Genomic DNA, 23837 nt, shown 5'->3' with positions numbered 1-23837 from the left:
GTCGGGGTTGTTCCTTTGATGTCTATTTTTGTACAATTTGACCTTGACTAATAGAGGAATTTTTCATTAGGGTTTGTAGAATCGTTCGGGCTCAAATGCCGTGTTCTACTGGAGAAAGTTTTTCTTCCAGACGTTTTGTTCTCAGCTGCGGAGAACATCCTCAGTGGCGTTGCAGCCGGAGCAGGCGCTCTGACCTTCTTGGCTGCTGTGAATTTTTCACTGGTAACAGCTTTAGTAAAAATATTTTGTATATATATCGGAGGCTGGTTTTCACAGAGGTTTATGCCGTTAATTCTGCTCCCACCTGGAGGTTGGCACCCTTAAACCTTGGTCTGGCTAGGCAAAAAGGAAAATGGCTTGTATGTTATTTATTTTTTATTTGTTTTTTTTTTCTCCCAAATGAAGAATTTATTCATTACCGCAATAAAAAGGGCTTTAATTAGGGGTTTTAACAAAATCATTCTGGGATCTCTTTCTAGCCTGAGGTGAAAGTATTTGACTCAGTCTTACCGCAACTCATGCAGCTTGAATTTCAACATGTTTGGAGCCTGAAGCAGTATAATTAAAGGATACATTTTCATGTATTTTCCTAAGTAAATACCACTTGCAACGATTATTCCTTTCTATGAGAGTCCTCATCTTTTCATGTCTGCAATGACTACAGGCCTGTCCTACATAGTTTAAAGGCTCATCCCTGTCCTTTAGAGAAGAAGAAGAAGAAGAAGAAGAAGAAGAAGAAGAAGAAGAAGAAGAAGAAGAAGAAGAAGAAGAAGAAGAAGAAGAAGAAGAAGATGATGATATTGGATTTATACCTTGCCCTCCACTCTGAATCTCAGAGTGGCTCACAATCTCCTTTATCTTCCTCCCCCACAACAGTCACCCTGTGAGTTGAGTGAGGCTGAGAGGACTCTCACAGCGGCTGCCCTTTCAAGGACAACTCTGTGAGAGCTATGGCTGACCCAAGGTCATTCCAACAGGTGCAAGTGGAGGAGTGGGGAATTGAACCTGGTTCCCCAGATAAGAGTTTGGACACTTAACCACTACACCAAACTGACTCTCAACCTTTTTGGCAACAGGGACCGGTTTTGTGGAAGACATTTTTTCCAGGGACTGGGAGGGCGCGGGGGATGGTTTCAGGATGATACAATTTTGGTATGGTGGCTAAGTGTGCAGACTCTTATCTGGGAGAACCGGGTTCGATATCCCACTCTTCCACTTGCAGCTGCTGGAATGCCCTTGGGTCAGCCATAGCTCTCACAGAGTGGTCCTTGAAAGGGCAGCTGCTGTGGGAGCCCTCTCAGCCCCACCCACCTCAAAGGGTGTCTGTTGTGGGGGAAGAAGTTAAAGGAGATTGTGAACCACTCTAAGATTCTGGAACTTGGAGTGGAGGGCAGGATATAAATCCAATGGGTTATTATTATTATTATTTTGTAATATATAATGAAATAATTATACAACTCACAGCCTGGTTGCTAACAGGCTACAAATCCCTGCTTTAGAGTCATGTTTCTCATCTAATGGATCCTGCACCAATGAAGCTGAGTGAAGAAGAAGATGAAGATATTGGATTTATATCCCGCCCTCCACTCCGAAGAGTCTCAGAGCGGCTCACAATCTCCTTTACCTTCTTCGCCCACAACAAACACCCTGTGAGGTGGGTGGGGCTGGAGAGGGCTCTCACAGCAGCTGCCCTTTCAAGGACAACCTCTGCCAGAGCTATGGCTGACCCAAGGCCATGCCAGCAGGGGCAAGTGGAGGAGTGGGGAATCAAACCTGATTCTCCCAGATAAGAGTCCGCACACTTAACCACTACACCAAACTGGCTCTCCAAGTCTAGAGCACAAGGTTTTTGAGAGTCAAAACTTCCATCATGAAATATGTCTTGTTGGTCTGTAAATTTCTTCAATTGGACTTGGCAACCCTATTGAGAGTGTCTGTCTGTCTTGCATTCCCAGGATGTCCAAAAGTGCCAATAGAGACCAATGAATTTAAGCACTACGCCACGCTGGGTCTCCTGGCTCTCAGAGGCTGCCTAGGGTATCTTGATCCTCACAGATAATAAGCCAACGTTGGACAAAATTCATACTGCTGACGTGTGACAAGTAGGATCTTGTCCAACCTCGTCACATTCCTATTTGGCATCTTATATTTAATTCTAAGCCAAGCAGATACAATGAACAATGATTTTGATTAGTTTATGTGAAATATAGTTATCATAGCCCCCTCCCCCCCCGGCTTCGTATTTTAGAAGAAGAAGAAGATATTGGATTTATATCCCGCCCTCAGAGCGGCTCACAATCTCCTTTACCTTCCTCCCTCACAACAGACACCCTGTGAGGTGGGTGGGGCTAAGAGAGCTCTTACAGCAGCTGCCCTTTCAAGGACAACCTCTGCCAGGGCTATGGCTGACCCAAGGCCATTCCAGCAGGTGCAAGTGGAGGAGTGGGGAATCAAACCCGGTTCTCCCAGATAAGACTCCACACACTTAACCACTACACCAAACTGGCTCTACCATATATTACAACCATATATTTACAACCATATATTTACAACCATATATTAACTTAATATTGGCGGAAATTGGAAGTTTATAGATTGGAGGTCCTCTTGAAGCCTCATGTGCTCCTGGTTAACTGAGAACCAGTTTGGCGTAGTGGTTAAGTGTACAGGCTCTTATCTGGGTGAACCGGGTTTGATTCCCCACTCCTCCACTTGCAGCTGCTGATGTGACCTTGGGTCAGCCAAAGCTCTCATAAGAGTTGTCCTTGAAAGGGCAGCTTCTGGGAGAACTCTCTCAGCCCCACCTACCTCACAGGGTGTCTGTTGTGTGTGAGTGGGGGGGGGGGAGAAAAGGAGATTTTGAGCTGCTCTGAGACTCTGAGATTCAGAGTGGAGGGTGGGATATAAATCCAATAAATCCAATCCAATCCAATCATCTAAGGTAATGATACTGGACTCCTCTTCGCCTATATTTGGTTGATTCAGCAGTTTCACCCTCTGGTGGATGATCCAGATCTTTCCATCACCACCCACACTTTAGAGTTTTTGTTTTTTAAATATTAGAACACTGCAGTTATTCTTTATAGAATCCTTTTTGAGAACAATTTGGATACTTCCACTGGTATCAAATGTCACACAGATCTTTTGTAGATATTTGTTTCCAAAGCCATGTTATACTTCTGATCAGGACTTTTTTTGTAGCAGGAACTTCTTTGCATATTAGGCCACGCCCCCTTGATGTAGCCAATCCTCCAAGAGTTTACAGGGCTCTTCTTACAGAGCCTACTGTAAGCTCCAGGAGGATTGGCTACATCATGGAGGTATGGCCTAATATTCAAAGGAGTTCCTGCTACAAAAAAGCCCTGCTCCTGATACCTGGAGATGCTGGGGATTGAACCTAGGACCTTCTGCATGCCAAACAGATGTTCAATCAATGAGCTGGGGTCTTCCCCATGTTCTAAATCAAGGGTGGGGAACGTCAGGTCCAAGGGCCGTTTATGGCCCTCAAGATCACTTGGTCTTGTCCTGGGGGATGAACATATGAAGCTGCCTTATACTGAATCAGACCCCTGGTCCATCAAAGTCAGTATTGTCTTCTCAGACTGGCAGCGGCTCTCTAGGGTGTCAAGCTGAGGTTTTTCACACCTATTTGCCTGGACCCTTTTTTGGAGATGCCAGGGATTGAACCTGGGACCTTCTGCTTCCCAAGCAGATGCTCTACCACTGAGCCACCATCCCTCCCCAATTGCTGGGATTGCTGGGCTGAGCCCCCCCCCCCTCTCATGGGCATTGTGAAGGACTGCTGCTGGGGTATGTGGGTATGTGGGAGCAGCTGAAAGGAGGGAATAGAAGTGTGTGTGGGGGGGGGGGGGGGGTAGAAGCCAGCTACCACCAATTTGGATGTGATCATCTCAGATGGTGTGGCCTAATATGCTAATGAGTGTGTGACCTAATATGCTAATATTAGGGGATGCGGTCTAATATGCCTGGAGCTAGGCATTTGCCTAGGGCAGCAGGCCAGGGGTGTGTGTTTGTGTGTGCTGAATTAGGCTCTCCCCACGTGACTTCAAATAGAAAAACAATTATTTGCATTCATTTTGCCAGCCTGAATCATTCTCTCTCGATGGAGCACTGTTTTTTTAAGTTGATCATTTTGTATGGCCCACGAATGATGTTATAAATATCCAAAATGGCCCTTGGCAGAAAAAAGGTCCCCACCCCTGTTTCTAAATTTACCAACACAAATGCATCCACTGCATAGTGGTTAGTTGCATTATTTATGCCCTTTACATATCCCAGGTGCATTTCCATTTAGTAAGACAAGAAATAACAGGAAATGATAGAAACAGGAAACTGAGGTTATGATGAAGAGAGGGTTTTTATTTCCAAGAGAAAGAAAGCACAAAACCACAGGGCGTCATTTTGCGTGCCAAATCAAACAAATTTCGTCTTTTAAAGCATGCTAAATACCAGGTTCAACAAAAAAAAAAAAAGAAAATAGAAAACTCTATGAGACACAGTGAACAAGCATTGCAAGGATTAAATGATTTCTGACTTTTCTGTGGATTTTAGCTCCTGGGCTCAGCAATAGTTGCCTCTAATACCAGCCCCATCCTCCCTTGGCAAAGGAAGCGTAGGACAATCTGCTGGTTGGTTGACAGCTTGGAGCACAAGGGTTGCAGCTGGTGGGCGGGCAGGATGGAGCACAAGGGTTGCAGCTGATTGGTGGACAGCGTGGAGCACAAGGGTTGCAGCTGATTGGTGGACAGCGCGGAGCACAAGGGTTGCACTGCTCGATGCACAGGGGTTGGTCAGCGCAGAAGATGGATGGCCCTGGAACCTTCACCATGAAAGGTGGTGGCTGGATAGACACGGTCATGGGAGGACAGCTTGAAGAGCACTGGTTCCACAGACAAGTCATCTTTCTTCTGCTGGTGGGTGGACCTGAAGGAACATAGCAAGTTTGGAGACAGAGTTTATGAAGGTCAACAAAGTAGGACTCTCAAAGAACCCTGCATTGCAGTGATGTGTGTGCAAGGGTTAGGAATCCATGTTCCAGAGGCTGAAATCCTTCCATCAGCGTGCTTGTCTGCAGAATGCAAGCCAAAAACAGCGCTTTACTTAAAGTTATATTTTCAAGAGAACATAGGCCTGATTACTTATTGTTATTTCACACGTGACATTTCCATTTATGGTAGTTAGAGAAGCGACTCTCCTGTTTCCAACCCCCTCATTTCCGAGGAGTCATGACTGGGTGGGCTGGGTGTTTTCTGGCATATTATATGGCTCATGTGCGTAATTCTTCGTGTAAAATTACACGAAACTGGGAGAGCCAGTTTGGTGTAGCGGTTAAGTGTGCGGACTCTTATCTGGGAGAACCAGGTTTGATTCCCCACTCCTCCACTTGCACCTGCTAGCATGGCCTTGGGTCAGCCATAGCTCTGGCAGAGGTTGTCCTTGAAAAGGCAGCTGCTGTGAGAGCCCTCTCCAGCCCCACCCACCTCACAGGGTGTCTGTTGTGGGGGAGGAAGATAAAACAGCCACTCTGAGACTCTTCGGAGTGGAGGGCGGGATATAAATCCAACATCTTCTTCTTCTAAAATGTCACAAGTGTTACTAGTAATTACTGGTTTCCCTCAGAATTCTTCAGAGGATTCAGAGGGATCAAATGGGATCGGGGTAGGGTTGCCAATCCCCAGGTGGGGGCAGGGGATTCCCCAGTTTGGAGACCCTCCCCCTGCTTCAGGGTCATCAGAAAGCAGGGGGAGGGGAGGGAAATGTCTGCTGGGATCCCTATTATTCCCTATGGAGATTTATTCCCATAGAAAATCATGGAAAATTGATCTGCGGCTATCTGGTGCTCTTAGGGGGCTGTTTTTTTGGGTAGAGGTAGCAGATTTTCAGTATAGCATCTAGTGCCTCTCCCCAAAATACCCCCCAAGTTTCAAAAGGATTGCACCAGGGGATCCAATTCTATGAGCCCCAAAAGAAGGTGCCCTTATCCTTCATGATTTCCTACGGAAGGAAGGAATTGAAAAGGTGTGCCGTTCCTTTAAATGTGATGGTCAGAACTCCCTTTGGAGTTTAATTATGCTTGTCACACCCTTGTTACTGGCTCCGCCCCAATGTCTCCTGGCTCCACCCCCAAAGTCCCCAGATATTTCTTGAATTGGACTTGGCAACCTATCTCCGGATCAAAGCCCACTGCTTTTAGCTACTGCACCACAGTAAACTATGTAAAATTCACATATAAGAAAGAAAACTATGTATTTTTAGAGTACCTGTGTCCTTAGTTGGCTGAAAAATGTAGTGACTAACAGGTCTCATTTGGGGCAGGAGCTCACAAGATCGGAGCTCTGGAATCTCTACATCTTATTGTGCTCTTTCTCCCCCCACCTTCCCCGCCGCCCCAAATAATCGCTTCTGGGCTCCATTGTTCAAAACCCCCGGGAAGAATTTTGCTGAACTCTTAAGATTGGACAAACTTTCTAATATTTCCCCCCCCACCACCAAAAACTGGGGAAATAACCAAGACTTATAAAGCAGACATATGGAAATCTTCATCACGCCACTGTGAACACATAGGTGAAAGTAATTTCTAAAAGTATGAGGGGAGTAAGCTTTTATGATGACAATTATAATTCAAGAAACAATTTAAGGTAGCTGCTGAGCTGATACAATTTAGTGCACCTTCCAGTGATGTCCGGGGTTTGTGAAATATGCAAATGAGTTGTGCTAAGGTCCGGCCCCTTCCCAGCCGAGCCAGCATGCTGGCTATTAGGCTGGGGGCCGTTTTTGCGCCCGCGGAAGGAGGGAGGGGCAGAAATATCACCCGACATACGGGTGTCTGCCCAGGCGCGGAGCTGGGGCTATATAAGCCCCGGCTCCCGCCCTCCTACGCAGTTTGGAATTGGCTCTCTGTGAGAGAGCCACGTGCGTGGGAGCTGCAGCAGGATTGAGGCCTGGGCAGCTCGGGACGGCGAGGACGCGCGGCGCAGTGGAGGCTTCGGAGCGTCGGTGGTTTCGGAGAGCAGCTGATCGGCGCGGCGGGGCTTTGCGCAGCGAGACGCTTGCGGCGGCTAAGTCTTGTCCCAGTATTGTCCGGGGCTTGGGGAGGTGGCCGGGACGGATCGGGTCGGCACGGCGCTTCCTTAGTTAAGGCGCCTCGTGGGCGCCGAGCCTGGGGGGCGTTTTGTCGGCATTCTCTTGTTTTCGCCCGAATCAGGGCAGAGCGCAGCGGCATCCGGCTATAGGGTGCGCAGGCGACTGGCCTTTATTAGGCATCAGCCTTCCCCCGGGTTTCCAGGCCACCAAGGTGCTTCATTTTCCCTCGCGGAGGGTGAGTGGGCCACTGATTCGCTTGTTTGGGGGGGGTTGGGAAGCACCCCCCCCCCTGTTTTTCTTTCTTTTGGGCGCATCGTTCCTGGCTACCCCACTTAACTGCCTGGTGCAGGGGCTTGTTTCAGCCCCCCCCTCTCTCTCTCAGCACCCCCCCTCCCTCCCTCTCCTGGGGGTTTGGGAGTGTGTAAGGGGGGGTGCCTGCTCTTTGGTTTGTGGCCGGTAGTTTGGGTCCCAACCCTTTAACTACGTCTCCATTTCCTTCACATTAGTGGAGGTGGGTGGGGCTGAGAGGGGCTTTTGGGTGGCCGGTGTGCGTCAGTCTTTGTTATTTGCTTTTCACAGTATAAATGGCACCGAAGAAAGGGCAAGGCAAGTCTAAGGGCAAGCAGCCCGCCCGCCCACCCCGGGGGCGGGGCCAGCAAGGAGCCCCAGCCGAGGAGCAGGATCAGAGTGAGCGGGTCCGACTCGCTATTATGAGTCAGTTGGACGCCCTCGAACAGGATCGTGTTGCCAGGGGTGCCCCCATTTGGGAGGGGCGTCGCCGTGCCACCGGCCGGTCGGCGCGGCTGACTTTCGAGTCAGAGTTCCTCGCACGGCTGTCTGCTTTGCAGGGTGGGCCGTCGGAGCCTGAAGAGCCGCTGGAACCTGATCAAGAGGAGGACCCCGGCGAGGGCCCATCGGGCATGCCATTGGGCGACGGTGCATCTGGCAGTGGGGGGCCGCAGCCCCCTGGAGGTTCGGGCGTCCTACCGGGTGATGGTGGTAAGCCCTTTATTCTGCCTGTTCAAGGATGGCCTTGGGGTCCCATTCAGCCGACCCCCCAACCGCAGGGGGCGAGTGGGGGGGGGCCGCGTTGGTAGGAGCCAGTGAGCAGTTGGTCCCCGCCCAGCCGTGGGCTTGGGGTTTGCATACCCCCGGTCTGCTTTCCAGTCCGGTTCTTGCCTCTACTGGCCAGCAGGTGGGCGCTGTGGCGCCTCCTGCAGCCCCCCCTCCCCTGCCCACACCTGGCATTTTGCCTTGGGGTGGTCAGCAGTGGGCGCAATTGCAGGGGGCATGGCCTGCAGCTCAAGGGGGCGGGTGGTTCTATCCCCCGAACCCCTATGCTAGTATCCCCTTTCATGCTCTTCCTTATGGCGACACTTCCTTGCCGTTGGGGGACCATTTGACGGCGGCCACGCGCGAGAAAATTCTCCGCGGGGAGTATGTGGATGTGTTCAGTCTCCTGTTTAGAGAGCTCGAGAAGAAAAGTAAGGACGAGCTCGACGACAGGGAGAAGGAAAAGCTAAAACGCAGGAAGGTCGATAGGGCTTGGGCAAACTGGTTGCCCGGCTTTCTGATCTATGCCGGTGTTATAGCAAGAGCCCAGCCGGCTAGGGCAGCGGCCCTCTTTCAGTACATTGATATAGTTTATAGGGCCTATACGGACTTCGTCGGTGCAGCTTGGCTGCAATACGACGAAAGCCTTCCGGATGAGGGCCGCAGTCAATCCTGGAATGCCGTGGGACCAGATAAATCAGCAGCTGTGGTTGCAGCTGATGGGCCCCGGCCAAACCAAATGCTGGAGATAGGTCCGACAGTGGCCATTTGGTACAGAGATCGCAGCAGCAACAGACTACCGCAGGTGCCCGCGTTTCCGCGGGCCAGCCGGTTCAAACCCGGTTGGTGTGCTGGGAGTTTGCTTACAAGGGCGTGTGCCCCCGGAAGCCCTGCAAATTCCGTCACGAATGCCCGCTGTGCAGTGGGGCCCACGCTTTGTCGGCCTGCAGTAGATCAAAGCCTGGAGGGGGTGGCAGGCGCCCCGGTGGCGGCGGCGGTGGTCCACAGCCACCTGGAAAAGGGGCCCAGCCCCATCCGCCTTCCGGCTCTCAGTAGGTTATTGGCTGCATACCCGTGTAGGGCTGATGCTGTATATTTGCAGGACGGGTTTACTCTGGGGTTTCGGATTCCTTACAGGGGGCTTAGGGCCCCCTTTTTGGCACCCAACCTAAGATCGGTTGTGGGGCTTGAACATGTGGTCCGGGTTAAAATTGCCAAAGAATGCCAGGAAGGCAGGGTCCTTGGACCCTTCGAGGCACCGCCGGTCCCCACATTGAGGGTATCCCCGTTGGGGGTGGTGCCCAAGAAGGCAGCAGGAGAGTACCGGATTATTCACCACCTGTCTTATCCTAGGGGAGCTTCGGTGAACGATGCTATCCCCGAGGAGCTTTGTTCGGTGCGCTATACTTCCTTTGACCAAGCGGTCAAAGTAGTTCGCGGCTGCGGGGTTGGGGCTGAGTTGGCGAAATGCGACATTAAGTCGGCATTTCGCCTTTTGCCTGTCCACCCCGATGACTTTGAGTTATTGGGCTTTTCATTTGACGGGAAATTCTATATGGACCGGGCATTGCCGATGGGCTGCTCCATTTCCTGTGCAGCGTTTGAGCGATTCAGTTCCTTTTTGGAATGGGCGCTCAGGGATAGGACGGGGGTTAACGACACGGCGCATTACCTGGACGACTACCTTTTCGTCGGCCCAGCAGGATCTGGTCAGTGCGCCAGGTTGTTAAGCTCCTTCCAGGAATTAGCCCTTGAACTTGGCGTGCCACTGGCGCACGAGAAAACCGAGGGTCCCAGCACGGTCCTTACCTTTTTAGGTATTGAGCTGGATACGCTCCAGCAGACATCACGGTTACCGGAGAATAAGGTCTCCGACCTTAAGAACCGGTTGGCCGCTTTGAAGGGGCTGCGGAAGGTTTCCCTGTTAGAGCTGCAGCAGGTAGTGGGCCACCTTAACTTTGCTTGCAAAGTGGTGGCCCCCGGCAGGGCCTTTTTGCGGCGCTTTTGCGATGCCATGGGCCGGCTGCGCCTCCCTCACCATAGGACTCGGGTCACTGCTGGAATGAGAGCGGACCTAGAGGTTTGGGAGGAGTTCCTGGAATCCTTCAACGGTGTTTCGTTTTGGAGGGAGGACCTGAAGATTGAAGCCGAGCTTCAGATTTCTTCAGACGCGTCCGGCGCCAGTGGATTTGGAGTATACTTTAGGGGCCATTGGTGTGCCGAGCAATGGCCCGCTGAATGGTTGGATAGCGGGCTTTGTAGAGATCTTACGTTTCTGGAATTTTTCCCCATTTTAGTGGCTGTTTGCCTTTGGGGAGAGCAGCTTGCCAACCATTCAGTTTTGTTTTGGTGCGATAACATGGCTGTAGTACATGTCATCAATTCCTTGACTTCTAAATCGGCTGCGGTCATGAACTTGGTTAGGTTTTTTACCCTGCGTTGCCTCCGGTTGAATGTTTTATTCCTGGCTAGGCACGTACCGGGCGTATGCAATGGTGTGGCGGATGCTCTGTCTCGCCAACAGATGGAGCGTTTCCGGCAGTTGGCCCCAGAGGCAGATCCATGTCCGGCGGAAATGCCCGCGGAACTCTGGAGGCTTAGGAGAAGGAAGCCGGTAGGGCCATTCAGTTGGCGCTAGCCCCTAGTACAAGGAGGGCATATGCCAGGGCGACCGCTCAGTTTGGTGAGTTCAGGAGTGCGGTTGCACTCCCGGATTGTTGGCCGATTCCGGTGGCGCATATCATGCAATTTTGCGTGCACCAAAAGGAAAGAGGCTTGGGGTTAAAAACTATAAGGGGACATTTGGCGGCATTGGCCTTTGACAGTAAGGCCCGCGGCCTCCCGGAGTTCACGGGTGACTTTAGAGTTAAGAAGATGCTTGAGGGCTGGGCGCAGGAGCGGGTACGGCAGGTAGATGACAGACAGCCTATCTCCCCGTCCGTCCTCAGTGGTTTGTTTGGGGGATGGCCCAGTGTTTGCTCCTCCCCATTCGAGGCTGCATTGTTCCACGCTGCCTCGCTGTTGGCCTTCTTTGGGGCCCTGCGCGTAAGTGAGCTGGTAGTGCAGTCAAGGGCTGACACTTCTGGGAGGGCGCTCCAATCCGGAGATGTAAAGATTACTAATAGCCAGCTAGTTCTGACGATTCGCCGGTCCAAGACTGATCAGAGGCAGAGGGGGACCATCATCACGATCGGCATGTGTGCATCGCAGGAATTATGTCCGGTCAGGGCTGTGCGTCGCTACGTGCAGCTCAGGGGCGAGGCCCAAGGTCCTTTTCTTAGGCATGATGATGGCTCCCCTCTTACCAAATATCAGTTCTGGTCGGTCACAAGCAAGGCCCTAGTTCGCTTAGGTCTCGCTGGCGTCAAATTTGGGACGCATTCCTTCCGGATCGGGGCGGCCTCCACAGCTGCTTCTATGGGCTACACGCCATCTGCCATCCAGCATATTGGCCGATGGCGGTCGGCGGCTTATAAGTCTTATGTGCGCCCCCTGGTCACCTAGTAGGTAGGTGGGGGGGGTTGTTGTTTGCATTGTGTATGTTATGCTGACAGTTGTTTGTTCTTTCAGGTGCTGTGGCTCGTGGTGAGAGAAGGCGTGTTCTCATCTGCGGGCACAGCATGATTTTCTGGGCGGCCCACTTCGCCAGACGGTCTCCTGTGGGCACTCAGCTTGGCCTCAGTGCGTGGGCTACTGTGGAATGGCTGGGTCGTCGGGGGCTGCGCTGGCCCGGGATCATGCCACTTTTGTTCAGGGAGCGGAAGGCGTTACCTCCACACATTCTGGTCGTTCAACTGGGAGGGAACGACTTGGGGCTGCTGCATGGGAAGGCCCTTTCCCAGCAGGCTTTGGCCGACCTCCGCGAAATTCGGTGCAGGTGGCCTGGGGTTCTACTAGTGTGGTCGGCAATTTTGCCGCGTAGGGTTTGGAGGTACGCCTTTTCGCCGGGTGGAATCGAACGGGCCAGACGTAAGGCCAATAGGGCCATTCAGAAGGCCATGGAGGGGGGACTGGGAATTTTCCTCCCGCATCCGGCCATACGGGTCAATCAAGCCGACCTGTATCGGCCGGATGGTGTTCATTTATCTGATTTGGGTAACCGGGCCTTTTTGGATGAAATTCGGCAGGGGGTGCGGCTGGCTCTGGGCCACCCGTTGGGGCGCTAATGCCTAAGCAGAGGCTTGGCATTGGCGGTGGCTGGATGAGGTTTGGCCACGGGGTTTCCCAGGGGAGCACCTATGGCCTAGCACCGTCGGTGCGGTGGTCTGCAGGAACCGTAGATGGGCTAAACGGCTCAGTACGGTGATGCAGATCACAGGGAGCCTCACCTGGGTGGATCTTTCCATGGGGATTGATGCCAGCCCGGTGGTGATGGCTGGAGGCCTGGCCGCTCAGTTACAACCCGAATACGGCGGGTTTGTGCTGGGGGCAGGGTGGCTCGCCCTTTCGGCAAGGCGGGGTCCAGGTGTTGACCCCAGGGCTTGTCTGGTTTGGTTTTACCCCCCCCCCCTGCCAGTTACACTTGTTAATTTTTAATAAAGCGGCCCGGTTTAAAACCCAACACTTGTGTCTGCCTCTTCTTTCCGACTGCGGGGGCAAAGAGCCCCAACACATCTTTTTCTACAAAATGAACCCTAGGGCCTCATGAAACCCAAATGCTTGCTAATTAGACATAATAATTATTGCTTAATTCTAATTGACCCTTTCTTCCTTCCTTCCTTCCTTCCTTCCTTCCTTCCTTCCTTCCTTCCTTCCTTCCTTCCTTCCTTCCTTCCTTCCTGTCTTGAGGCTCTTAAACATCTGATCTTTCTTTCTTTCTTTCTTTCTTTCTTTCTTTCTTTCTTTCTTTCTTTCTTTCTTTCTTTCTTTCTTTCTTTCTTTCTTTCTTTCTTTCTTTCTTTCTTTCTTTCTTTCTTTCTTTCTTTCTTTCTTTCTTTCTTTCCTCTCCTGTAGGAGGCAGCTTGTTAGGTCTCTCTCCGTTTTTATCTTTCCTGTACATTTTTGCTGCCTGAACCACACACTTCGGGTATTTTAATGCCTTTCCCCTGAATTCCTTCCATTAAACAGAGGAGAGCCATGAAGGCCCCTTTGGATCCCCATTAGGAAGAATGGTGGAGCAGAAATCAATAAATGACTATGCAGATTTCACTTAAATGCAGGCACCTTTGAATTCAAGGTGGTGGCCGGGGGAAGGGAGGGACAACTGATGAGCAAGCATAGGACTGCAGGTAGGCCAGGCATGCAAAGTGTAACTAGTCCAGAGAGCACCATGGCAGTGTGAAAAATTTAATTCAGTTCTCTCACCTCTAAGTCTAGCACTCTAACTAGTTCTGGGTTAGGAAATACCTGAAGATCTAGGGCAGGGGTGGCCAACGGTAGCTCTCAAGATGTTTTTGCCTACAACTCCCATCAACCCCAGGCATTGGCCATGCTGGCTGGGGCTGATGGGAGTTGTTGGCAAAAAACATCTGGAGAGCTACTGCTGGCCACCCCTGATCTAGGGGTTAGAGCTTGCGGAAGGCACGGTTTGGGGAGGTACCTCAACAGGTATAATGCTGCGGAATCCATCCTCCAAAGTAGCCATCCCACCCCCTCGGATCAGTTCTGCTGCCAAATGGTACATTGCATCATGCCACAGGAGGTGGTGGTGGCTACAAGCATAGACAGCTTCAAGAAGTGGTTGGATAAAAATATGGAGCAGAGGTCCATCAGTGGCTATTAGCCATAGCATATTATTGGAACTGTCTGGGGCAGTGCTGCTCTGTATTCTTGGTGCTTGGGGGGGGGGGGCGGGGCGGCAAAGTGGAAGGGCTTCTAGATCCAGTTGTTAACCTTCTGATGGTGCTTGGGTTTGTTTGTTTTTTTTGGGCCACTGTGTGACACAGAGTGTTGGACTGGATGGGCCATTGGCCTGATCCAACATGGCTTCTCTTATGTTCTAATGTCTGGGGCACTGATGCTCTGTATTTTTGGTTCTTTATGGGGGAGGGAACAGTGGGAGGGCTTCTAATGTCCTTCTAATGTCCTGGCCCCACTGATGGAAGGCGGGATAGAAATCTAAAGTAATAAATAAATAAACAGGAAACTGAGGGTATGATGAAAGGGTTTTTTTTAATTTTATTTTCTTCAGAGAAAAAGAAGCATAATTGCATAATTTGCACGGAACCAAATTAAATGCATTTTATCATTTAAAGCATGCTAAATAGAAGGGTAAAAAAATTGAAAAAGAACAATGGAAAAGATCTATAGGTGTGTAGAGGGCTATAGAGAAGCACCAATTAAACCCGGACAAAATGGGACAGATTGAACAAGCATTGCAAGAGTTGAACTTGATTCTTGAAACTTGGCTCTTGACTCTTCTGTGGATTCCAGCTCCTGGGCTCAGCATTATTGGCCTCTTCATTGTGCCTGCTAATACCAGCCACATCCTCCCTTGGTAAAGGAAGAGGAGGCCACACTGCTGAATGGTGGACAGCGGGGAACACATGGGTTGCAGCTGATTGGTGGACAGCTTGGAGCACAAGGGTTGCAGCTGATTGGTGGACAGCGTGGATCACAAGGGTTGCACTGCTCAATGCACAGGGGTTGGTCAGCGCAGAACATAGATGGCCCTGGAACCTTCACCATGAATGCTGGTGGTTGGATACGCACGGTCATGGGCGGACAGCTTGAGGAGCACTCGTTCCACAGACAAGACATCTTTCTGCTGATGGTGGGTGGACCTGAAGGAACATAGCAGGGTAGGAGATAGAGTTCATAAAGGTCAACAAAATCTCAAAGAATCCTGGGCGACAGTGTTGTGTATGTGTGTATGTATTGGGGACGGGGGTGTTGGGAAGTCGTGTTCCATTGTCTGAAAACCTTCCATCGGTAGACTTGGTTGCAAAATCCAAGCCAGGGACAGTGCTTTAGTCAAATTTATATTTTCAACAGACCATAAGCCTGACAAATTATTGCTATTCCATATATGTCATTTCCACTTATGGTAGTTAGAACATCGGCTCTTATTTTGCCAGTCTCTTCACTTCCAAGTAGGCATGATTGGCTTGGGGTGGGTGTTCTCTGGCATACTGTATGGCTCACTGGGCTACATAGGATAAGGCAGGGGTGGCCAACGATAGCTCTCCAGATGGTTTTTTGTCTACAACTCCCATCAGCCCCAGCCATTGGCCATGCTGGCTGGGGCTGATGGGAGTTGTAGGCAACAAACATCTGGAGAGCTACCCTTGGCCACCCCTGGGATAAGGGCATCCTCTCCTTCATGCCTATGCATTTGGCCCTCAGGCTTGCCCTCCTATTGGTCTGTCTGTCTCAGCAGAAAAGAGATACAAGTCCAGTAGCACCGCAAAGACAAATAAAATCTGAAGTATCTGAAGAAGTGAGGAATGGCCCATGAAAGCTCATAAAAAGGTAAAGGTAGTCCCCTGTGCAAGCACCAAGTCATCACCAACCCACGGGGTGATGTCACAGCACAATGTTTCCATGGCAGACTTTTTACGGGGTGGTTTGCCATTGCCTTCCCCAGTCATCTACACTTTACCCCCAGCAAGCTTGGGACTCATTTTACCGACCTCGGAAGGATGGAAGACTGAGTAAACCTTGAGTCAACCTGCCCATAGTAGCAGAGGTAAAAAACGTTCCATGATTACCTTTGTGGCCAGCCCTTCACCATCCTTACAGACTTTAAACCCTTGCTTGGCCTTTTCACCTCCAACTGCCAAACGCCCCAAATGCTATCGCCTCTGCTGGGCAGAGAGGTCAAGGCCTTCCCCTGAGAAGAACATCAGAAGAACCCTGCTGGATCAGACCAGTGAAGGTCCACCTAGTCCAGCCTCCTGTCTCACACAGTGGCCAACCAGTTCCTCTGAAGGGACAACAACAGGGCAGAGAGGTTGAGGCCTTCCCGTGAGAAGAGTATCAGAGGAGCCCTGCTGTATCAGACCAGTGAGGGTCCATCTAGTCCAGCCTCCTGTCTCACACAGTGGCCAACCAGTTCCTCTGGAGGGCCAACAACAGGGCAGAGAGGCCGAGGTCTTCCCCTGAGAAGAACATCAGAAGAACCCTGCTGGATCAGACCAGTGAGGGTCCATCCAGTCCAGCCTCCTGTCTCACACAGTGGGCAACCAGTTCCTCTGGAGGGCCAACAACAGGGCAGAGAGGCCAAGGCCTTTCCCTGAGAAGAACATCAGAAGAGCCCTGCTGGATCAGACCAGTGAGGGTCCATCCAGTCCAGTCTCCTGTCTCACATAGTGGCCAACCGGTTCCTCTGGAGGGCCAACAACAGGGCATAGAGCCTGAGGCCTTCCCGTGACATTGTCTCTTGGCTCTGGGATTCAGAGGCTTACTGCTTCAGAATGTGGCAGTTCCCTTCAATTATAAATAATTCATTTGTTTTATAAGTAATTTAGATCTATAAATAACTTAGTCTCTGAGAACTCAGGCTTCTGATTGATGAATAGCAAAACAGAACGCAAACAGATATTAAGCAACCATAATACTGTGGAAAGAGAATCAATTTCAAAGTCAGGAGGTCAACATCTATCTCAGCACACCTTACCTGGCTTTTCAATGGAAAGAACTCAAGGGAAGAGTCTCTGTAAGCAACTGCTGGTGTAGAGGGCTCCGTGCAGTGCAGGTTTTTATACTACTCCTTAAGTCGTTTGAGCCTATGATGTTCTTTGTTTTCATAAGTCTTCTGTATAATTTGTGGGGAGGGGGTTGCCTCACATGGGTTGCCCAGTTTGCAACCCATGATTTCACTCTTAGTAACGCTTCATCATGATTCCTCACCCCACAGCTTGGTACCTTTCCTTGCAGCAGTCTACGGGAAAGAGGTGTCTTTTTTCGCAATATCCTCTCTTAAAACATCTCCCCAAATCTTACCCGAACTGAACTTTGACGCATAATTATTCAATTTGTCTATTTTACGAAGATGGTATCCCACCTTTCTGCCCTTGCAAGGGCTGCCAAGGCAATGAAAAGCTTAAAATATACTTAAGAAGAGCTCTGTTGAATAAGACCGAATCCCTCTAGGCCAGCATCCTGTCTCACATAGGGGATAACCAGCTCATTTGGACAACCAACAACAAGGCATAGAGACCAAAAGTGTTCCCCTAATGTTGGCCAAGGCTGGTTCGCCCACGATGCAAACTAGGTGGTTGCCTAGAGCGCTGGGAGGGTGGGGGAATGGAATTGGGCTCCCCTGCCCTCCCAGTGCCCCAGGCAAGTGCCTAGTTTGCCTGCCTCCTCCGCCCACCGCCGCCATCCACCACCTCCTTTCCCTTCCCTTCCCTTCGCCTCCCCCCCATCATAGCACACCGCGCCTGGGCCAGAAAGGAGGGGGAGAAGCCTCCAGTGCCTTCTCCAAAAGATAAGATAAGAACATAAAAGAACCCATATTGGATCAGGCCAATGGACCATCCAGTCTAACACTCTGTGTCACACAGTGGCCAAAAAAATTATATCTATCTATCTATCTATCTATCTATCTATCTATCTATCTATCTATCTATCTATCTATCTATCTATCTATCTATCTATCTATCTATCTATCTATCATCTATCTATCTATCTATCTATCTATCTATCTATCTATCTATCTATCTATCTATCTATCTATCATCTATCTATCTATCTACACACTGTGGCTAATAGCCACTGATGGACCTCTGCTCCATATTTTTATCTAACCCCCTCTTAAAGCTGGCTATGCTTGTAGCCGCCACCACCTCCCGTGGCAGTGAATTCCACATGTTAATCATCCTTTTATCTGTTTTAACCCGACTGCTCAGCAATTTCATCAAATGCCCACGAGTTCTTGTATTTTGAGAAAGGGAGAAAAGTACTTCTTTCTCTGCTTTCTCCATCCCATGCATAATCTTGTAAACCTCTATCATGTCACCCCATAGTCGACGTTTCTCCAAGCTAAAGAGCCCCAAGCGTTTTAACCTTTCTTCATAGGGAAAGTGTTCCAAACCTTTAATCATTCTAGTTGCCCTTTTCTGCACTTTTTCCAATGCTATAATATCCTTTCTGAGGTGTGGTGACCAGAACTGCACACAGTATTCCAAATGAGTCCGCACCATCGATTTATACAGGGGCATTAGGATACCGGCTGATTTGTTTTCAATCCCCTTCCTAATAATTCCCAGCATGGCGTTGGCCTTTTTTGATTGCAAACGCACACTGTCTCGACATTTTCAGTGAATTATCTACCACGACCCCAAGGTCTCTCTCTTGGTCAGTCTCTGCCAGTTCACACCCCATCAACTTGTATTTGTAGCTGGGATTCTTGGCCCCATGATGCATGCTGTGTCGGGGCCAGAATGGCCCAAGTATAGCACGCTATGATTGTGCGGGGGTGGGTCGAGGCAAAGGAACGAGATGGGAAAGAAGGTGATGGTAGCGGCGGTGGCGTGTTCTCATCACATGGTGGGGGGAGGCGATAGGAAAAGAAGGGAAGGAGGAGGCGAGTGCTGAAATGCAGCATCCTGGGGGAGATACGATGGAGTGGGGGGAGCGGCAGTGGGGGGCAGCAGCGGGGGGGGCCTGCATGGGGTGTCACGTACCCTTGGACCAGTGCTGTTCCAAGGTGTGAGATTCAGAGGCTTAGTGTCACTGAATGTGGGGTTCCCCTCAGTCACCATGTTTAATAGTCATCAATGGCCTTCTCCTCCATGAATCTACCAAATCCCCTTTTAAAGCTGTTCATTCATTTAGCTATCAGTATATCCTCTAGTAGAGAATTCCACAGTTTAATCGCTCTTTGTGCAAAGTAGTCTTTCCTTTTGTCCATCCTGAAACCGCTCGCCATCAGCTTTACTGGATGTACTTGAGTTCTAATATTTTAAGAGAGGGAGAAAAAAATTCACTTTGCCAATGCATGGAGTAGCAGTCACTGGGTGTGTGTGTGTGTGGGGGGGAAGGTGTTCGTGAGTTTCCTGCATTATGCAGGGGGGTTGGGCTAGATGACCCCGGAGGTCCCTTCCAACTCTATGATTCTCTCTCCAACCCATGCATAATTTTGTAAGTCGAAAACCAACCAAAACAACAACAAATTAATAAAACCATACCTAAAATGCATACGAAGCCATACAATGTAAAACTGATATATTTGTCAGGAAGGAAGGATTACTGAAGAAAAGCTACATACACAGAAGAAGTCTTCACCTGAGGAGAAAGATGAGCCAAAAGGGGACAGACACATCCAGGGAGAAGCAGTTCCAGAGGTTTAGTGCCATGAGTGAGAAGGCTCTCTCTGGGGTTCTAGCCACCTCAGCTCAGAAGGCAGAAACACCTGAAGAAAGGCCTCCAAAAAGTGATGGGATAGGTTCATAAGAGAATGTTAGTCCCAAACCATATATGGCTTTAGAGGTCAACATTAGCATCTTGAATTGTGCCCAGAAACAAGTTTGGGAATAAGTGTAGGTGGCTACACTTATTCCCAAACTTGTTTCTGGGCACAATTCAAGATGCTAGTGTTGACCTCTAAAGCCCTATATGGTTGGGACTAACATTCTCTTATGAACCTACCCCATCACTCTGTTGAACCTACCACATGGGGTGATATGGTTTTTACGATCTACTCAAGTGAGCACCCTGGAGTTCATTGAAGTTTAGAACCATTGGGAAGCATACACTATTTTGAGTGTTCTATTGGAATAATTCTTGTTCTTTGAAAGGTTCAATTTGGATATAGCTTGTAAAAAATATCTGGAGAAACAACGGGTGGTATACCTGTATTCCTTTAGCTGAGGCAGAAAACATGTTAAACTGAAGCTATGTCTGCTGGACTTTTTTTAAAGTTTGGATTCTTCCGCATTAAATTTTGGGCTGTATGTGTGAGGCAGGATGCCGGACTTGATGGACCCTCACTGGTCTGATCCAGCAGAGCTCTTCTTATGTATATTTAATCTGTTCTCTGTCTTGATGCCCCTTGTGAGGGCAGAAAGGCGAGATACCAATTTTGTAAACGAAAATCATTAAAATAGCCCTGTTTAAAAATACAGTTCAGGCAAGAATTGGGGAAATGTTTTAAGAGTGGATAGTCCAAAACACTTTTCTCATAGACTACTCCAAGGAAAGGTACCAAGCTTGGGGTGAGCAATCATGATGAAGAGTTAATAAGAGTGAAATCATGGGTTGCAAACTGGGCGTTACGTGAAGCAACCCCCTTCCCCCAAATTATATAGAAGACTTATGAAAACAAAGGACACCATGGACTCAAACAACTTAAGGGACTGTATATAAACCTGCACCGCACTGAGCCTCCTACACCAGCAGTTCCTTACAGAGACTCTTCTCTTGAGTTATTTCCATTGGAAAGCCAGGTAAGGTGCGCTGAGATTGACTTCCTTACGGAACAAAAACTTGGGAATTGTTCTTGACTATTTTAACACAATATTATGGTTGCTTCATATTTGTTTCTTTGTTTGTGTTCCGTTTTGCTATTCAGAGTATTCATGGACGGAGTCATTTATAAATCTTAACTACAAATAACGCCAATTAATAGTTTTTTTTTTAATTGAAGGGAACCTCCACATTCAGAAGCGCTAAGCCTCTGAACCTCAGAGCCAGGAGGCAACATCAGGGGAAGCCCTTGGCCTCTGTGTCCTGTTGCTGGCTCTCCAGAGGAACTGATTGGCCACTATGTGAGATAGGAGGCTGGACTAGATGGACCCTCCCTGGTCTGACCCAGCAGGGCTCTTCTGAGGTTCTTCCCAGGGGAAGAATTCTGATGGTCTTCTCTCTGCCCTGTTGTTGGCCCTCCAGAGGAACTGGTTGGCCACTGTGTGAGACAGGAGGCTGGACTAGATGGACCCTCCCTGGTCTGACCCAGCAGGGCTCTTCTGAGGTTCTTCTCAGGGGAAGCCTTTGACCTCTCTGCCCTGTTGCTGGCCCTCCAGAGGAACTGATTGGCCACTGTGTGAGACAGAGGCTGGACTAGATGGACCCTCCCTGGTCTGATCCAGCAGGGCTGTTCTGATGTTCTCCTCAGGGGAAGGCCTCAGCCTCTCTGCCCTGTTGGTTGGCCATCCAGAGGAACCAGTTGGCCCATATGTGAGATACGATGCTGGACTAGATGGCCTCTTACTGGTCTGATCCAGCAAGGCTCTTCTGATATTTGTATGCGGGGAAGCCCCCAGCCTTCAAGCCTCGTTGTTGGCCCTTCAGAGGAACAGTATGAGACAGAAAGCCGGACTAGATGGATCACAGATAAAATCTAGGAGGGCTCTTTTGAATGTTCTTAACTGGGCTTACCAAGTTCTCAGCATCAATATTTATTTCATTTGATTGAAAATGTAGCATCTAAGCCATTTCTGGTACTCTTCTTATGTAGTTCATATGCTGTTTGCAATGCCCTTCTGAGTCTTGTGGAGTGGTTGAAGTGACATGGAATGTCCATGATCAACGGGGGATGGTTTGTTTCTGGGCACAATTCAAGATGCTAGTGTAGACCTCTAAAGCCCTATATGGTTTGGGACTAAAATTCTCTTATGAACCTACCCCATCATACAGATGATGAGTGACATAAGGCCACCCCCCCCCCAAAAAAATCTACAAACAAGAAATATTTAATTATTTTGATTGGAGATTAAGAACATAAGAGAAGCCATGTTGGATCAGGCCAATGGCCCATTCAGTCCAACACTCTGTCACACAGTGGCCAATATATGTGTGTGTGTTTACACACACACACATATACATACATACATATACACACACACATACACACACACACACACACACATATATATACACACACACACACACACACATATATACACACACACACACACACACACAATATATATATATATATATATATATACACTGTGGCTAATAGCCACTGATGGACCTCTGCTCCATATTTTTATCCAATCCCCTCTTGAAGCTGGCTATACTTGTAGCTGCCGCCACCTCCTGTAGCAGTGAATTCCACATGTGAATCACCCTTTGGGTGAAGGACTTCCTTTTATCCATTCTAACATGACTGCGCAGCAATTTCATTGAATGCCCATAGGTTCTTGTATTGTGAGAAAGGGAGAAAAGGACCTCTTTCTCTACCTTCTGCATCCCATGCAGAATCTTGTAAACCTCTCTCCTGTCACCCCGCAATCGACGTTTCTCCAAGCTAAAGAGCAGGGATTTTTTTTTAAAAAAATGTTGCCTTGGGTAGATTAAAATAGCTTAAAGAGGGGGGCTGGATTGTGTCAACCCCACCCTCGATAAAAACAGAAGACAACAAAGCTTCTGGTTCAACTAATTTTTGGGGAATGGCAGGTCCATGTGAAGAACTTCTAACATAACTCACGATGGCTGCTCACAGGGACGGCAGGCAGGTGGATTGAAAAAGTGTCTACACGTGCACATCTGCCTGTCACTTCCTTCCCACCCCCAAGCCATCCCTGAATTATCAGGAGCCAGCTCGAAAAGGCACCACTTTGAAAGTGGTGCCTTTTCACTGGGTCGCCTCTGAGTTGCCTACCTGGCCTTCTGGATAACTGGGAAATGCCCAGTGAGCATCCGGGAAGCTGCGGATGAGGCACATGAGTGCTCCAGAAACTCCCGGGGGTTCCCATGGCCCGTCCCTCTTCCTCGAGAGACAGTTTGGTGTAGTGGTGCAATGTCTGGACTCTTATCTGGGAGAACTGGGTTTGATTCCCCACTCTTCCACTTGCACCTGTTGGAATGGCCTTGGGTCAGCCATAGCTCTCATAGGAGTTATCCTTGAAAGGACAGCTTCTAGGAAAGCCTTCTCAGCCCCACCCACTTCACAGGGTGTCTGTTGTGGGAGAGGAAGATAAAGGAGATTGTGAGCCACTCTGAGATTTGGAATGGAGGGCAAGATATAAATCCAATATCTTCTTCCTCTTCTCGGGCTGTAGGGACACTTTTCTGGCCAGCTCATTTCCAGATTGGCTTGAGGCTGCCCTGAGCTGGCCATCTGTTAGTGCTAATATTAATGCTTTTACTTGAACTTAAATGGGAGGTACCAGTAGATATACATACCTCCTCCATGCTCCACAAACCAATAAGGACTTAGTTTATGCAGCTCCATTTCAAGGACATTCCCATCCCATCCAAGCAAGACCAGGCTTTTCTCCAAGGATGTTTCAAAGTGCTTATTAACTTACTCAAGCTATATTAAGCAACCCACCCTATTCCCATCACCCTTAGTTATAGCCTAACCCAAGGATCTGCCATAAATGGAAATCAAATATGGAATAACATTAGGTAATCAGGTGCATGGTCTTTTGAAAATGCAATTTTACGTAAAACATCGTTTCTGTTTGGGATTCTGCAGGTAAGTCTGTAGATGGAAAAATTTCAACATGACTTCTTCACTCCGCCCACCCACACCACTGCAGCCAAGAGATCTGAGATTCCAGTTTTGTTGACCTTCATAAACTCTGTCTCTTCCCCTGCTATGTTCCTTCAGGTCCACCCACCAGCAGAAGAAAGATGTCTTGTCTGTGGAACCAGTGCTCCTCAAGCTGTCCTCCCACGACCGTGACTATCCAGCCACCACCTTTCATGGTGACCATTCCGGGGCCATCCATGTTCTGCGCTGACCAACCCCTGTGCATTCAGCAGTGCAACCCTTGTGCTCCACGCTGTCTACCAATCAGCTGCAGCCCTTGTGCTCCACGCTGCCCACCAATCAGCTGTAACCCTTG

Source organism: Heteronotia binoei, chromosome 1, assembly GCF_032191835.1.
Source record: "Heteronotia binoei isolate CCM8104 ecotype False Entrance Well chromosome 1, APGP_CSIRO_Hbin_v1, whole genome shotgun sequence".
NCBI classification, from domain to species: domain Eukaryota; kingdom Metazoa; phylum Chordata; class Lepidosauria; order Squamata; family Gekkonidae; genus Heteronotia; species Heteronotia binoei.
The sequence above is the reverse complement of the archived record's forward strand: the minus strand, read 5'-3'. Positions refer to the sequence as shown.